The 15,813-nt window shown below is 41.6% G+C and overlaps 1 protein-coding gene across 1 annotated transcript in view; it reads left to right on the top strand.

Moving 5' to 3' along the window:
• Positions 1-11,191: 11,191 nt before the first annotated feature.
• The window catches only part of FHL5 (four and a half LIM domains 5), a 67,825-nt gene continuing 63,203 nt past the window's right edge, over positions 11,192-15,813 (top strand). The window contains exon 1 of the mRNA XM_077487221.1: positions 11,192-11,453. The gene's annotated coding sequence lies outside the window, so the exon portion shown is untranslated. The remainder of the gene's footprint in view (positions 11,454-15,813) is intronic.

Below are 15,813 nucleotides of genomic sequence, written 5' to 3'. Positions count from 1 at the left end.
AAAATTCCTTGTTTCAGGAATTGCTCAATAATGGGTCTGATGCCTTCCTCCTTCTCTTTGGAGAGATGGTACTACTTGTGGTAAACTGGGGATACTCCTTGTTTTAGTCTGGCTTTGTAAGGGGTACATGAAATGTATCCTACATCAAGACAGTTTTTAGCCCAGAGTGGATGGTCCTGTGGAAATGGGGGAGGGACTTCAGTTTGCTATCATGGTGATGCTATGGCTTCTCCCCCTCTTTGAGTCAAGAAAATTTCAATTTCTAAAACTCCTATTAAATCTCTCCCAAAAGATTTACTTACTATACATTCAGTCCATGCGGCTAGATTGTCTATGTAAGGATTTATCAAAAAATAATCCGTTCCACATACTCTGACTAGTCTTTACATGTCTCTCCGGGATTAGGTGAGAGGTATTCTTTACTTTCTCCCTTACCCATTCTTAATTTGGTTACAAACAACTTATGCAAACTTACTAAAGGGTCGTTGTCTTACTTTACAAGACCCTCTTGCAATGTACAACAATTTAAGCTCTCAACAATAGTCTTATACAGTGCAATACAATATTCTGAGATAGAAAGAAGCAAAAGGTTGGTAGAATTCCACTGATTGTCCAGCTCCTTCCTTAAGAGCCTCTATTTTACTATATTCAAATTAGTCTCCCAAAGACTAAGGGCCGGTTCACATAGCGAGGCGCGGCGAGGTGTCTCCGACTTGCCTCGCCGCGACCTGCGGGGACCTCAGCGGCGACTTGCAGAGGACTTCTGTATAGAAGTCAATGCAAGTCGCCCCCGAAGTCGCCCCGAAGTAGTACAGGAACCTTTTTTCTGAGTCGGAGCGACTCGAGTCGCTCCTCTCAGAACGGTTCCATTGTACAGAACAGGGGCGACTTGCGGGAGCGAGGCGAGCCGTGTCGCCTCGCATCGCCTCGCTGTGTGAACCGGCCCTAATATTAATGTGCTTGCCAAAAGCACAGCAGTTTACAATTAACCTCGCTACAATTTTGTACTATCAGTCTACCAAACACTTTTGCCTTAATCTGCTTGCTAAAAGCATGGCAGTTTGCACTACACAAGGATGTGGTATTGTCAGAGCCAAGGCAAGAAGAACAGTGTCAAAAAAGCAGTCACATTCCTACATTACCTCAGATAAACACTGTATCCCACCACTGCAACCATGCTGTAAGGGTTAAATCTGTTTAGACCTGGACAATCAGTAGAATTCTTTTGGAGCTCCAGAAGCATCCAATGCAGACAAGAGAGTTGTTCAATGAATGCTTGGTTTTAATGGTAAGAATCGCATCTCTATGCAAATTATGGACAAAGAATATTGCACAACTTAAAGAGAAAGGAGGGAGGAGGAGGTTCATCACATGACACATAATTCCTATACAAACATAGCACCTAAGTCTAAACTAGTATTTTAGCTGACAGTTCTGACTTTGTCTGAAGACATCATTTCAAAACCAGTTCTTACCAGACCTTATCTATGCTGTGGTCATCGTAACAAACAAGACCCTAAAGTAACAGATATTCCTCTGTCAGCTACAGTATTTTAAAGTTTTAGGCATGTTAACTCTTTCTCCTCCTTCAGGAGTTCTCTTGGCTTTTAAATTTTAAAACAGGTTCATGCTATGAGGATTGTTTTTGTTTCCTTATGCCATTTTTCCAGCAATGAGCCATTAAGTGGAAATCCTATCTGATTGAAGATATGTCGGGAATGATGTACTAACTCTTTATGGGTACCGATAAGGATTTAAGGAAATGTGGTTGCTGCTTGCCCAACATCCATCTTTACATACCAAAGCTGTTTTATTAGATCCATTTGGGGAATGTTTAATTTGAGGGGGCGGTGTCACGTGGTTCGGTGAAGGCCTGTCATCTCTTCTGACAAGATCCCATATGAACACTCTATAGGAATTATAAAATATATTTTTTGTGCCTGTTTGGACATACCCTTCATAGGGCACCTTAGCACAATTTGGTGTTTTTCCTATCACCTTCAAGCGCTGATTTAACCTATGAATTTCTAGGGTTGTTGGTTTTCATGAATTGTTCATTGTAGCAGCAGCTTATCCTTTTATACATAGTATTTTTGTTCATAAGCACCGGATCAGCTGTTCTTAGTTGCTTTTAACTGAAGTGCCCCATTGTTGATTTCATTGGAAGAAATAGTGCCTCATTGTTGGTATTATTGGGAGGAATAGTGCCCCATTGCTGGTATCATTAGGAGGAATAGTACATAGTACAACTACATCCTATGAAGACTACATTTCAAACTTAGGAAGCATATTCTATAATCATTACGTGCATGTTGATTAGGAAACCAGAGTGGTTCCCACAGTCATTCTAAGGTTCTTCAGATAACATACTAAATGCTATTTCTTTTATTGGGCTATATTCAGAGCCAAGCCTTTTGGGATTTCCTTAGTAAAATTACACCTGACATATGTATGTCAATGGCCTAAACCCATATTCTTGGAGAGTTGGCTGTATTTTCCTGTCCATCTAGGTTGCCCATGTGGTGTTCTGGAATTTAAGTAGACCTTGTAATAAAATACCCCCATCCCTTACAAAATTCTTTAAAAAGGATGCCAAAAATAAATCTTTTATAAAAAAATAAAATCACCATGCCTCATCATTCCTCTAAGAAGGTTCTCCAGCACATGGGAGGCTGCCAGTAAAATGAACCTTGCATTTTTATGAAAGGTCTACGTAAAACGCAGACTAGGTTTATTTAATACATTAGATTAGACCAACAACAAAGGTTTCTAGTCCTGATTGACTAAAGATGATTGGCGATTGACACCACAACACTATACAGCATTACCACAGACAAATGTTCTGTAATGTTCTTGTGGAAAATATCAGTGTTGTTAGATGGCTAACCTGGATCTAGCTGCTGACATTCTTACCCATGCATTCACCATTTCCAACCCTCAACCTCCCAGATTTCCATCATAGATAAATATTTTCCATAATAACAATACTGTATCAATGTTTTCTTTTCCAAACTTACTATGTATTTTTATGTTTACAACCTTGGAAAAACAAAGGCGTTTTTATTGTTTTACAGATTGCTAATGAAATCTATAAAGGAATGCTCTGTAGTTGTTTATATACGTGTTGTTTTGGGAAGGCTGATGCATGGAAATAATTTTACAGTATAAATAACAGTCAATCTAAATAAAAATATTTTTATTAATAAAATTGGCCCCCTAAAATAGATTTCAAACTGATGACTTTATTTTCTTCTGAGTGACTTTTGTATCTTTTCACCCTCCAGTGGCCTTAAGAATTCTTCAATGTTCATGAACTAATTAGAGCTCTTCACTTGATCTTTATTTATCTTGAAAGCATTCATGGGAAATTATACATACTGCAGACAGTCATAGTAATCTTAGAAGAAAATGTATTGTACGCCAGGCCTTGTGGAGTTCAGCTTCTTTTTTGGGGCAATGAGTGCGCTCGAGCTGCTTCCTCTTTGTTGATGTTCATGTCTGCCAACATGGCAACAAGAATGACATTCTGTCCCTACCATTCTGTTTATAAACTCCTAAACAGGTGCAGAGTGCCGACCTTCCATCCCACGCAAGACACCATGGTATCATGGCACTGCATAATTATCTATATGCACTGTACAATTATAGGCTTATTTTTCTCATATCAGTGGGAGGGTGTTAAAATTATTCAAAAACAGAATAAACACAACATGTAGAAAGTGGATTGTAGAACTATGAAAAAAGAGAAAGAAAAAAATGACAGTAACTCATAGCAACCAGCAGTCATCTTGTACTGTTCAACTGCTATAAACTGGTTACTTTAGGTTGCTGTTCACTGCTGTTGTTTCCGCTTCTTGCTTAAATAAGCCTGGTAGATGAAAAATATTCAACATTTATGGCCTACAAATTAAACCTCACAATGTAACTAACCTCTCTGGTATCTGAATGTGCAATTGTTATACACATGAACTCTTAAATGCCTTTTTTTAATGGATGTGCAACAGAATGCCACATTACCACATTCTACTTCTAAGGATTCATGTGGACAGATATTCCAGACAACATCATTTGACATGAAAAGGCTGTGTTTTGATCTTTGCCTGCAGTTCAAACATACCTGTAGAAATGCGTATACAGAAATGCAACATAAAGCAGGTCAAGCACAGCCTCTAAACTGCTGTGTGTACTGTGTCAATATGATTTTACACACCTGTGCTTGACATTTATTCCAAGCTCAGGAAAACAGCATCCATTGACATGAGCTTCGATAGTCACATAACTGGTGTGGGGTAGGAATTTGGTTTCCTGCAGTTACCAGAGCCCTCTGAGGACCAGGGCATGCATGTGTAGCTACTCAGATGCTGTAAATAACATCTGATGCACAGTCTGCAATATAACCCCTGGCAATCACCACTTTTGGAAAATGTTCGTTCGATTGTTGAATTGTGTAGAAAAAAAACTAATCACAGACATGCCTCAAAACTATTTTAATTTAACATTCCAACCTTCTGGCTTTAAGAAACACTTAAGAAAGAAAACTGCAAGTCAATTGCAACTGTTTTTGCAGATCAAGCAGAGGAAAAAAAAAATCAGAGGAAAATATTATGGAATCACCATGGACTTTGCAGTTCTAAAACAAACATCAGATTACATTATGAAAAATTATGTCATCATCACCAAACATCATTTCAATTGATGGAATAAGAAAAGTTTACAAAATCTCAATATAAACGTGTGCATTTATTGAAGTTTAAATGACTGTTATCTCCCCTGTACCTTTACCTGGCATGCAACCCCATATCATCAATGATTGTAGAAATTTGTTTTCTTCAGGCAGTCTGCCCAATGCAGATTGGTGATTCATTACTGAATTTCACTTTCATTCACAGTCCATAATTGCCCACTATAACCTTGTTTTTTTTTCTGTTTAGGTGTTAATGACTGTTTTAGTTTGGCTTTTCTGTATGTAAATCCCATTTTCTTTAGATGATGTCTTACTGTTTGGTCACAGACATTGACTCCAGTTTCTGACCATTTGTCCCTCATTTGTTTTGTTGTGCATTTTCTGTTTTCAAGGCATATTGCTTTAAGTTTTCTAACTTGACGCTTGATAGCTTCCTTGGTATACCAGTACACATTTATACAAGAGAATAGTTTGCGTCAGAGGTGTCAAACTCAATTTCATCACAGGTTGCATCTGCATTGTGGTTGCCCTTAAAAGACCAGTTCTCTTTGATATCAGATGATGCAGGTCTAAAAAGGGTCGCATCCCACTGCTATCACCCACATTAAAGTTTATTGGAAACTTCTCAGACAATACATGGTTCTGCCATGATGTCCTCTCTAAGCAGTCTCCAATAAGGTCTCATGTGAATTCTGTGGATGATACCAGTTGTGTGTGACCCTCCTTTTCAACTGGCATAGAATTGTATTATAATCCAATGTTCAGAGCACCCAAACCCCCCTCCCTTAAAGTGGTTGTAAACCCTTACAAACCACTTTGACCTACAGGTAAGCCTAGATTAAGGCTTACCTGTAGGTCCAAGAAATATCTCCCAAACCTATACGGTTTAGGAGATATTTCCCCGAAGACGGGCACCGCTATCTATGGCGCATGCGCCGTAGACAGCGGCGCGCAGGCGCACTGATCGGGGCATCGTCGATGATGAAGATGCTGCGCAATTCCGCACGTCTTGGCTCCCGTGCGCATGCGCGGGACTGACGTCATCGCTGCTCCAGCGAATCACAGCGCGGGAGCAGCGAGACCCACGGAGACCCACCAAGAAGATGGACGCTCGGAACTACAGGGGACATCGGTGACTTCGCTGGCTCCTGTGTCAGGTAAGTGACACATAATGGACTACTATGTGATGCATAGTAGTCCATTATGCTTTGCCTTTGCAGGGAATGAAAGAGGAAGTAAAGTCATCAGGGTTTACTTCCTCTTTAAATCACATGTCATGACACCCCCCCCCCCCCACAATTAGAAATCAAGAGTCCCTACCCTCCCTTACATCACAGTACACCCCCATTACTTTGTGCTGCTGTCGGGAAGAAGCTAGGGGCAGAGCTGGGAAGCAGAACATGCAGGTTCTGGAGGAGGGCTAGAGTCAGCTGCCGGAGTCTGTTAAATGCTGAGACCAGGGCAGTCAGAGATGAGTGACTATACAGAGGCACAGGATCTATAGGAGGAGTTCTGTCTTCCTTTCTGCTGCTGACTGCTAAAATGGGGGGGGGGGGGGGCAGAATTGAGCCTCTTCGTGGATGCACAGAGAAGCGCAGGATTTGGTGGAGAAGTTCTGTCCTCCTTTTTGCTGCTGACTGCTGAGAGAAGCTGGGGGTGGAGATGAGCGGGTGCCGCAGCTGTAGGAGAGGTGTGAGGGCCACATTAAATGGCCAGGCAGGGCAGATTTAGCCCATGGGCCTTGTGTTTGACACACATGGTTTAAGAGCACCAATTATATAAATAAAAACTCATCATCCAAAGACATAGCAGTATTTGAGATCTTCCTTGTACACAGCTCGTTGCAGTGCCTGTGTGCTGAGATGACTGCACTTTTGCACATGTGCGGAAGAGACATCACATGTTGGCCAATGAAGATGGCTGAAGACCAGCACCCAAAAAAAGCCAATGGGAAGATGCTGGGGCCAAGGGAGGGACCTCTCAAGTGTCGGACCGTTGAATCTAACGTGAGTATCTCTTTTAGTTCCACTTTAAAGTGTATATCAAGCCAAAAAGTTCTAGATAGAGTGGAGGTATATAAGAACGCCTGTTGAGTGTTATCTGCTGCCTGGGGCTCCGTTAAATAGATTTACCCTTATTCCCTGTCCTACTATTGGTTCACCAGACAGGAAGTAAGGGTAAATCTGCAATAGGGACACCATTCAGGCAGGGGTTCCAGCCTTCAAATACTCTACCAAAATGTATTTTCATTTTTTTTGTCTTTGTTCTTAAGGCTCGATTCACATCTATGCATGTTGCTTTTGAGTGGTTTTGCAGTGCTTTTTGTGGTGCTTGCCTTGTTTTTGAACACGCATTTTTTACTGTAATTTTACCACGATTTGCGTTTTTTTTCACACTCTATATAGCTGGTTGCTAAAGAGGGGGCCAGGAAGCTGGCCACCGTGTCCTTAACAACCAATGAATTATCAGCTATCTTCTTTGTCCGGTGTTCTACCTCAGCCGCAGTTCCTGCGGATGACCCTCCTCAGATGCTGCGTCCCGCTGATCTGTCCGCACCGATGTTCAGCACTTCTTAGATAACTATGAGGCGTGGCCATCAGATGATGTCATCCAGAGGCCTCATCCCCCTCGTGACGTCACAAACCCATCATGCCCCGGGCAATGAAGTCACAAGGGGCAGGGCACACAACCCCTCATGTTCATGGAATGCGGTCTGGTATGGGTCAGGAGGGCGGGCTCGCTTGTCCCCTCCCTTTGCTGAGCTGCATGCTCAAATAAGGGTCTGGTATGGATCTTGGGGGGTCCCCACACCATTTTTTTTTTCAATTTTGGCATGGGGGGGGGGGGTCCCATCTGAATCCATACTAGACCCAAGGAACTGGTATGAACCTGGGGGGGGCAATTTTTTTTTAGCTGGCAATTCTTTTTTTTTTACATTCAGTTCAGCTGTCTGTAGTGAAGCCCATTGGCAGCTGATGACTCGTCAGTTGCTAGGGCGTGGCTTCCCAGCCCCCTCCTTAGCAACCAGCTATATACAGTGTAAATACATGGTACTTGCATTTTGGATGCGGGTATGTTGAAGTCTATTACATTCAAAACGCTGCATTTTGTCGGAAAAAAACATCCTTGCCCCTTTCCAAAAATGCAGAGGCACAAAAATACATTGATGTGAACGTGTTCCAAAGAGACCCATGTTAAAAAATTCCCTGCATTTCTGCAAAACGCATCTAAAATGCATTAGCGTGAATTGAGCCTTATGGAGAGTTACTCTCAATTCTTGTCTGGTAGAACATTGTTAGCAGGGCAGGAAGCAAGGGTAAGTCTTTCTAATAAACCTTGCCTAGCACTGAAAACCTGGAAAAGGTTTTGAACCCTTCCTCAACTCGATCCCAAATTAAGAAATACAGTTTTGTCAGGACATATACTTAAAATTACTGTGGGCATGATCATATATATATATATATATATATATATATATATATATATATATATATACACACACACATACACACTGTTAACTTTACTACTGTTCCCCAACAACCTCCACTCTTTGTTTCATCTAGGTCACATTAGCATTGCAGAAGGCATAGAAAAGACTCTAATTAGAAATTCACCATAGATGGGCTTTGACATTTTAACATGTAAAAAAAAAAAAAAAACAACACTGACCATAGCAGCAAATGTGTTCTTGCTTTGTCTAAAAAAAATGTGATATATAGAGCCTTTTTGGTCAGCGGGAGATTTGTGAACAGATCCTCTGCAGAATTGGAGTTCACTTTTATGACATCTGTGCCTATTCATTTCCTGCTGCATATTAAAATGGAGCTTTCTGAACACATGTTAGATCAAGTAGTCAGATGTACAGACATTCTTTACATCAGACTACCTCCAATCCCTCATATTTATGTAGGTGAGAAAATACAGAAAAAGACACAGATGTTTTCTTTTTTTTAATCTGGATGGACTGGAGAAGTAGTACACCCCCTAAGGAGACACAGGTTATATGGGAATCCCCACCCTGCACAGCAAGGCACACCAAATCCCCACAGTCTCCCAGAGTCAGAGAACAGTCCAGCACTTTTGTTATTTTATTGAGGGGATAAAACTTGGATGGGGAGTAGGGGTATTATGGGATGCCCACTTGACTTAGGCAAAGTTGTCTCTGAAGTTCGTTCTATGTACAGTCTATATACACTCTTCAGCTTCCTCCAGCACACTTGCTTGCAGAACTCCGGCCCGTTTAGATGCGTAGCAAAAATCAGTGTCCGGTTTACATCCCTGTGGCTACTTATCCCAGCACCACCTCTGCAGGCACTGCCAGGCTGCAGCTGCCCCTTTTACTAGCTCCCCTGGCTACTTCTTCACAGTCCTCCCAGACTGAAACTCGCTCACCAGTCCACTCGGCTGACTCCTCTGGAGAACTCCTTGACCTGCTTCTGCTGTCCTCTCTTTGCTCCTGTGCCTCCAGGAAGGATTTCCTTTGTGTGTTGTAGAGGGTCTCTCCAGCACCCGAGCCCCAGGCCCGAGGTCACCCCTCCAGACTAGGGGGCACCCTCAAGGGCACTGACAACCCCCTCAGCACTTCTTCTCCATCTTCCATGCGACTGCACCTGCTGGCATGACCAATGAGTATTTATGAGGTGCCCACCCCCTGCCAGCCCATTTTGCTGGGGATTGGCTGAGGCCCTTATCAATACTCCAAGCAGCTCCTCCTAGACTCCACCCTCTATTTCTGGAAGCATCTCCAAGGTACCAGAGAACAGGAGGAGTTCCCAGAGATGCTGCTTGCTGAGTCATCCAGACAAATTTTCCTACACTCCAAACTATATATATCTAGCACACTAGAGAGTGCTTCATTAGGATGTAAACTGATGCAAGTTTGTTTACATCCAGCTGCCCATACACTAGACTAGCATGGAAGTTTGATCAGGCCCTCCTGAAAAACTGAAAGGGGCATTATGATTCTGAACTTTGAGGCTTGTGTTGCATCTGAGATATATATATATATATATATATATATATATATATATATATATATATATATATATATATATATATATATATATATATATATATATATATATAGTCATTTTCTCAGACTTAATTATACTATCCTTTTGTTGTTTTACCAGTAAGCATCAGGTTTCTTTGAGTGGACATTTTATAAACAAATGCCATTGGAAAGGTTTACACATGCTGCCCTCTAATACAAAGGGAAATATGTACTATTGCTGTATTGAATCAATCAGCAGCGTATATATTTTTAGCCATTTCCAGTGTTTTAGAGGAGTTCATGTCAAACAAAGCCACCAACAATAGCCTGACCTTTTGACATATTTGACCTATGGCATGTATGATACAACAGTGCCATCTAGAGTTTCAGTTGGGAAATTTTTCCCTCAAATATAGTAAAGTAGATAGAAAGCACCAACCAATATAGAAATGTTTAAACCTTCTAAATAAAAGGCCAGCGGCATAAGCTGAAAGGGGGGCTCCATAACAACAAGCAAGGTCTGTGCAGGAGGGCATCATAACCACAAGACGACCACATAACCACAAGAGGGAACTTCACTTGTGGATAATGCTAAAGTTACCTAATGAGAAAGAGCAATTTCTGCTATCGCTCAAATAGCCAATAAACCTGGTTCTACAGAGATTGTGACGCTGCTAAACACAGACAAAAGTGACTTTTAATATATTCTTGTTGTATGCAGACCATTGTTCATGCTCATATACTAAGAAATATAGTAGATTGTAAGCTCTAACAAACGGGGCCCTCTGATCCCTCTTGTACCAAATTGTAGTGTTTACCTTTATTTGTAAAGCACTGTACAAACTGTTGGCGCTATATAAATCCTGTATAGTAATAATAATTTGTAATGTTATATGTATATCTGTAATATTTTCTAAATCTTGTATTGTTTTCCATAAATGTACCTAGTTTGTATATACAGCACTCTTGTTTAGTAAAAGCACATAATATACTATAGAGGTTTATGCTTCCTTGGTTTTTACAGCAAAGTCACCTTAAAAGCAAAACGGGGCTTTGCTGATTATCTCCTTTATTTCAGTTTTTTACAAGATCTGCGAAAGCTGAACTTTAACGTTAGCATGTATCTGAGTGCACAATACACAATTTTCATTTTTAGTAAAAGTATCTGAGTTTTAGTTCTGCTCAGAATTTAAAAGTAACCTTACATCTCAAAGAAACCGCATGTAATATTTTGATTTGTGGTTGCATTAGTATGCATCAGGGAATAGCAATTTGCTTGACAATCTCTTCTTTATTTCATTTTATTCATGAGTCCATTAAGCTGTAAAGTAAAAAGATATTTAAAATTAAGCATTTGGATTTAAATATAACAACTCAAAATGTAAGGGTAGCAGCACTGAGTCATATGTGTGTTTTTCTTTGCATCCATTGCACCATCAGATACACATTCCAGTGGTTACTATGACCACTGACATTCCATCAGGTTAGCCCTTTGGGTCCTGGCCGTGGTTAAAAGGAAATGGGCTGAACTTCACATTCTTCATTAAATCTATGTTACTTTCTATCATTTGCAAGTTTAGGAGCTCTACATAAACATCCTTTATTGCTGTGTGAAAAGACAGACATGGACTTGGAGAAGCTTGAAGAAACCAAATCTGCGCAAGAGCCAAAATCTGACAAGAATTGAATTACAGAACCTCTGCTCGCAGACTTCAGTATGTGTCTGGGAAACATCCCTACAAGCTTTCAGCAGCTCAGCTGAGAGGAAGGACAGATGTGAGTATCTATCCTAAAAATGCTACTTGTTTATATTGAAAGAATAGATTGGAATACTATACCTTTAGACTGATTTCCTACATTTATATACATTTAGTGTTCTTTGACAACGTAATCTTCAAAAATATCATCCTTTGATTTAGAGGTATGAAAAGTGGTGAAGTTTTCTGTATGTTTGTTTAATGATCATACTTGTGGGGTTGTCCGAAAACTGGTATTTTTTTTTTTAGACAAAATAAAAGTTTATATCATGGCATTTCTTTTGTAATGTAAAAATGTATATTGCTTAAAATTAGTAGTTATTAAATCAATATTGATTTTATAGACTACAAATGTGGTTCTTTTTATTACTTCTTTTTATTTTTTTATTACATGTTTTTATATTCACTATTTAAATTGCATCTCTTGAACTAGGTACTTGACTTTCAGAATTTGTTCAGACCAGCAAACCCGCTGGCTGCATAGGACTGACTGTTGAGAGGAAAAGAGTCAATGCACCAATCCTGGTACATCACACGCCAGTATTGTTTTTCTTTTTAGCTCTTTTTATTTAATAAAGTATTTTTTTGTAATGCCGCGCACAAACGATCGGAATTCTCATCGGAAAAAGCTCTGATGGTTTTCCCGACGGAATTTAGACGGAATTCGGCTCAAGCTGTCTTGCCTACACACGGTCACATCAAATTCCGATCATTTATAACGAGGTGACGTACAACACGTACGACATGACTAGAAAAAGGAAGTTCAATAGCCAGTAGCCAATAGCTTCTGTCTCGTAGTTGAATCTGAGCATGCGTGATTTTTTGCGTGTCGGATTTGCATGCACACGATCAGAATTGCCTATAGAACGTTTTTCCGTCTGGAAAATTGAGAACATGCTATAAATTTTTGGCTGGTAGAAATTCGGACAGCTAAATTCCGATGGAGCATACACACGGTCGCATTTTCCAATGAAAAGCTCTCATCTGTCTTTTTCTGTCCGGAATTCCGATCGTGTGTACGTGGCATTAGAACTTTATTGAAATGTCACAATATAATTTTATTCAGTTTTATATGAAAAGGCCGCCGAAACTGATGGTATCAGTGGAGAAGAGGAATGGGGAAAGAGTTAGGTGGGAATAGAAGAGGAAAGGAGTATAGAAAGAGGAGACAGAGAGAGGAGATTTTCTTATGGTGTGATATGTTAGAAGCATAGAGCCATCAGGATCTACCCCCTTCTTTGTTCTGTTTTACCTTATGTGTCATGTCAGAATGAGAGAATATAGAGAATTGATGTTTAAATAAGGAATTGAGTGTGATTTTGTATTTATATGTGGAAAAACGTTGTCATTTTGTAAAAAATCATTTATTTTCACTGCAGGGGAGTTGGGATGCAGTAGTGCATGCAGTACTTATTTTCAACATAGTGGTGTGAACTGACTACATAGAAAACAAGGCAAACGTCCTTGTCTTTGCTGTGGGACTGTGCCGGGCAAGGCTACCTGGTGCAGCCAATGCAAATGGCATGAACGGGAGCTCAAACTTACATACAAGGATCATAATTGGTCTTAGGTTTTTTTTTTTTACGTTTAAACAGGTAATGTTTATTGAACATTATTGCAGAGATTACAATCACAGTGTCATACACCGAACATTCAAAAGGCGTTGCGTCATAACCATAACAGTAGATAAAAGACATTTTTCCATTACAGTAGCGATTATGTATCATAGTCAAGGAAAGTCCTAACATTGACATGTTATTTACTGTAACAGTACATCAAATTCCCTCATCACACGTGGCAACCTCCTGTAGCCATTTATCCCATATTCTATGATATTTAGCTGGGCAACCCCTATTTTTATATAAGAATTTTTTGTATGGGAGCGTAAGATTAACTTCCCGTTTCCAGTCCTCAACCCGGGGTGGAAGGGGCCTCATCCACTGTCTAGCTATCACTTTTCGAACAGAAAACAAGGTTTCCTGCAGGAAAGTGCCAGTAGTTTTATCTAATACGTCAGGAAATATCCCTAGTAGACAAGGTTTGGGGTCTAGAGCCAAGGGCGAGCCCATAACATCATGTATAAATGATACTACTTGTTTCCAAAGTTCCTGCAGTTTGGGGCAAGACCAGATAAGATGGAAGAACGTCCCAGTCTCAAGATTACACATCGGGCAAAGCACAGATTGATTCATATTATATTTGGCGGTCCTGAGTGGGGTGAGGTATGCTTTATGCACTATGTAAATCTGAGAAAGCCTGTCCTGGAGCCTAGGGGACACCAACTTGCACGTCTCCAGAGCCTCCTCCCATTCCTCGTCTGTCAGTTCACCCACATCACCCTCCCAGCGGGACTTCAGAGCATACGCTAGTCTCGCCGAGACGGGGGCCGTAAGCATACCATAAAAGCACGAGATAAGCTTTTTGGGATCAGTGTCCTTCACTATGGCGACAATAGGATTGGGAGCAGGCCGAGGCAATGACTGCGGGAATTGTGTTCTAAGTGCATGTTGAACCTGTAGGTACTGAAATAGCATAGTGTTTGGAATACCATATGCCTCCTGCAGCGCCTGAAACGTTTTAATAGTACCAAGGTGAATCAGGTGATGCAGGTAGTATATTCCCCTCGATACCCATAACTGAACACTGGATCTTTTGAAGTTCCGGCAATTGTTTGTTATGCCAAAGTGGGGTATAGTCATTTGGTGATGCAACATTCAGTTTAGTGGATGCCAGATCCCAAATCTTTCTGTAATGAAAAAGCATGGAGTGTTTACCTGGCTCCACGACGGAGCTCCCCGCCCCCGTCGAGATAGCAGCTATTGGATCATCTGCCATTTGTGCCCATGTAGGGGAGAGAAGGGTAAGAAAACGTTGTTTATCAGTCTTGTCTACATGGAAAAGCTGAGACAGTTGTGAGGCAACATAGTAATGATTTAGATCTGGAAGAGCCATGCCCCCCATATCAGTCGGGCTTTTCAAAGCCTGCCAAGCAAGCTTGTGTCTATTATTCCCCCATACAAAGGGTCTAAGGAGACTTTCAAGGAATTTAAAGTATTTCAGCGGCAAATATACCGGGGCATGCCACAACACATACAGTATTTTAGGTAATAGGACCATTTTAATCAGATTTACGCGCCCCCAAACCCCAGGGGGAGACGAGACCAGGCCTGAATCCTAGTACGCACCAGGGAGAATAATGGTTCTACATTCAGCGCAATGTAATCTGCTGGATTCCTAGAGACATATACCCCTAGATACTTAATAGTGCCGACTCGCTGAAGAGGCAGACTGGCCTGAGATTCTGACTGTGGAAAACTGTCAATAGGCAAAATGTGGGATTTTTCCCAATTTATACGAAGACCGGAAAAGCTACCGAACCACTCTATCTTTTGTAGGGCCTTCGCGAGGGAAGGGCCCGAGTCTGCCAGGTATAACAGCGTGTCGTCAGCATATTGACTGATTTTTTCGGTTAGTCGACCCATCGTCAGTCCCCTGATCGCTGGGTCCTCACGAATCGACACCGCTAAAAGTTCAGCAGCCAAGGCATATAGCAGCGGGGACAGTGGGCACCCCTGTCTGGTGCCTCTACTAAGGCCAAACTCCCGGGAGGACCACCCATTCGCCACCACCTTAGCCGTTGGGTGATGATACAGCAGCCTCACCCACCGGATAAAGTTCGGGCCAAAGCCGTATCCCGCTAGACACCTCCACAGATACTCCCATTCCACTGAGTCAAATGCCTTAGCCGTGTCAAGTGTCACCACCACACGCTCACCCACTGCCTCATGCGTTGCCTGTAGATTTATATAGAGCCTGCGTAGATTGAACGATGTATTCCGCCCCGGCATAATGCCCGCCTGGTCAGCCTGAATCAGGCTAAGGATCACTCCGTTCAATCTAGTAGCAAGTATTTTAGCTAAAATCTTAATATCTACCTGCAATAGGGAGATTGGGCGGTATGATTCCGGGAAACCCGGATCTTTGCCAGGTTTGGGAATCAAAACTATCGTTGCCTCCCTCATGGACGGAGGCAATGTCAGTGTATCAAAAAGACTCCCGTAGAGGGCAAGAAGCTTAGGCGCCAGCACGGCTTGGTAACGGGAATAAAATTCAATGGGAAGACCATCTGACCCCGGCGACTTGGATTTTGCAAATTCCGCAATAGCACCCACTATTTCATCGGTGGTCAGGGGGGCCTCCAGAGCCTGTACCTGTTCCTCCATAACCTGGGGGAGGGAAACCTGAGCCAAAAAGCTGTCCATCGGAGTGGTGTCGTCGGAGACTGTAGTGGTGTATAGGTCCGCGAAAAAGTCCCGAAATCTAGTTGTCACTTCAGAAGGGTCCGTGATCATTGTATCACCCTGACCCCGCAAAGAAAT

The sequence above is a fragment of the Lithobates pipiens genome, unplaced genomic scaffold (assembly GCF_037356315.1).
Source record: "Lithobates pipiens isolate NorthernLeopardFrog02 unplaced genomic scaffold, aLitPip1_a1.2 Scaffold_18, whole genome shotgun sequence".
NCBI lineage: Eukaryota > Metazoa > Chordata > Amphibia > Anura > Ranidae > Lithobates > Lithobates pipiens.
This window is presented reverse-complemented; position numbering and strand designations above follow the sequence as displayed.